Source organism: Chlorocebus sabaeus, chromosome 7 (assembly GCF_047675955.1).
Source record: "Chlorocebus sabaeus isolate Y175 chromosome 7, mChlSab1.0.hap1, whole genome shotgun sequence".
NCBI classification, from domain to species: Eukaryota; Metazoa; Chordata; class Mammalia; order Primates; family Cercopithecidae; genus Chlorocebus; species Chlorocebus sabaeus.
The window spans coordinates 67,423,632-67,426,256 of NC_132910.1; the positions used below are offsets into that span (position 1 = coordinate 67,423,632).

At 44.3% G+C, this 2,625-nt stretch overlaps 1 pseudogene; it reads left to right on the forward strand.

Annotated features, from left to right (window-relative positions):
* Positions 1-709: 709 nt before the first annotated feature.
* Positions 710-1,993, forward strand: LOC103236159 (keratin, type I cytoskeletal 18 pseudogene; annotated as a pseudogene).
* The last annotated feature ends 632 nt before the right edge of the window (positions 1,994-2,625 follow it).

Consider the following 2,625-nt stretch of genomic DNA (forward strand, 5'->3'; position numbering starts at 1 on the left):
AAACAGCCACAAAATGTATAAAGTGGAAAGGTAATTATGTAGTTAATCACGGTATAATCTCTTACCCAAAAAAGAAAACAAAACAAACTAGATTTTACGACACACACACACATACACACACAAATACATGCAGACACATACAAATCTAATTATTTCATTATAAACTATGAAAACAAAACTTTCAATTATTTGAATGAAAATGTATAAAAACTATATTCTTAATTTGAGAATATCAAATAAATTTTTAAGCAACACACCAACAGCAAATCTACATAGACAAAACATTTAAGTTTAATATTATTTAAAATTACACATAGTAATCTGTACATCAGAAATAAATAGAACAGATGAAAATGTAGCTATAGATGGGGCGCTATAAGGGACTTGTCCCTGGGTATCCCTAAGGGATTGGTTGTAGGACTCCCACAGATACCAAAATTCATGGATGCTCAAGTCCCTGACATAAAATGACATCATATTTGCATGAAACTTACACACATTCTCCCGTATATTTTAAATCATCTCTAGATCACTTATGATACTTAATACAATGTAAATGTTATGAAAATAGTTGTATTTTTTGTAGAACGATAAAAAGAAAAAAGAAGCGTGTGCGTGTTCAGTACAGACGAAATTATCCATTAAAAAAATATTTTCTGGTCCTCGGGAAAGCCTGAGTCCTATCCTCTCGCTCTCCTCCGGGAAAAGCATGAGCTTCACCACTCGCTCCACCTTCTCCGCCAACTACCCGTCCCTGAACTCTGTCTAGGCGCCCAGCAAGGTGCCGGTCAGCAGCACGGCCAGCATCTATGCAGGCCCTGGGGGCTCTGGTTCCCAGATCTCCGTATGCTGCTCCACCAGCTTCCAGGGCGGCATGGGACGCCGGGGCCTGTCAGCGGGGATGGCTGGGGGTCTGGCAGGAGTGGGAGGCATCCAGAAGGAGAAGGGGACCATGCAAAGCCTGAAGGATTGCGTGGCCTCGTACCTGGACAGAGGGAGGAGCGTGGAGACCACGAACCAGAAGCTAGAGAGCAAAATACAGGAGCACCAGGAGAAGAAGGGACCCCAGGTCAGAGACTGGAGCCATTACTTCAAGACCATCGAAGACCTGAGGGCTCAGATCTTCACAAATACCGTGGACAGTCCCCACATCATTTTGCAGATGGACAATGCCCGTCTTCCCGCTGATGACTTTAGAACCAACTATGAGACAGAGCTGACCATGCACCAGTCTGTGGAGAGCGACATACATGGGCTCCGCAAGGTCACTGATGACACAAATGTCACTCAGCTCCAGCTGGAGACAGAGATCAAGACTCTCAGGGAGGCGGTGATCTTCATGAAGAAGAACCATGAAGGGGAAGTAAAACGTCTACAAGCCCGGATTGCCAGCTCTGGGTTGACTGTGGAGGTAGATGCCCCCAAATCTCAGGACCTCGCCAAGATCATGGCAGGCATCCGGGCCCAATATGATGAGCTGGCTTGGGAGAACCCAGAGGAGCTGGACAAGTACTGGTCTCAGCAGTTTGAGAGCACCACAGTGGTCACCACGCAGTCCATCGAGGTTGGAGCTGCTGAGATGACGCTCATGGATCTGAGACATACAGTCCAGTCCTTGGAGATCGACCTGGACTCCATGAGAAATCTGAAGGCCAACTTGGAGAACAGCCTTAGGGAGCTGGAGGCCTGCTACACCCTGCAGATGGAGCTGCTCAACGGGATCCTGCTGCATCTGGAGTCAGAGCTGGCACAGACCCAGGTGGAAGGACAGCGCCAGGCCCGGGAGTAAGAGGCCCTGCTGAACATCAAGGCCAAGCTGGAGGCTGAGATCACCATCTATCACTGCCCACTGGAAGATGGCGAGGAGTTCAATCTTGGTGATGCCCTGGACAGCAGCAACTCCATGCAAACAATCCAAAAGACAACCACCTGCTAGATAGTGAATGGTAAAGTAGTGTCTGAGACCAACGGCATCAAAGTTCTGAGACATTAAGCAAGCAGAAGCAGGGTACCCTTTGGGGAGCAGGAGGCCAGTAAAAAGTTCAGAGGAAAAAAAAATTCTATCTGCTGTAGGTTGAATCTGGGAATGTAGAAGATAACTATCACTGACGGAGAGGGCCGACTCTATTTCCAAAGCCTGTGCAAGTAGCACAAAGAAACTCATTAGATCACTAAGAGCTTAAAAAAATATATAACAAACATGGGACTAATATGCTGAGACACTTAGCAGAAGAGAAAAAGAGAACGCAAAATATAGTTCCTCTTCCTGGGAATTATGTGAAGAAATATGCAAATATACTCAATATATCATTTTAACCATGAGATTGGCAAAAGTTAAATTGTGAGCAAATTACACTTTGATGGTGATATGTAGAAATGAGAAACTCATATACTCACTGTAGACAACAATTGTGCAGTCTTAACAAATCTATAAGTTGTACCAAACTTATCACATATGTACAAGAGAAAAAAGACCTGTGCATATTTGCTTTACCCATTGTTTATAACAGTTACAACCTGAAAAAGAATCATATTCGTTGCCAGGGGAAGAGATAAATGATTAGTGTGTATGTCTACATTAAGAAATGACATGTATAGTCAGTTCCTAGGAAATTTCACAAAGAT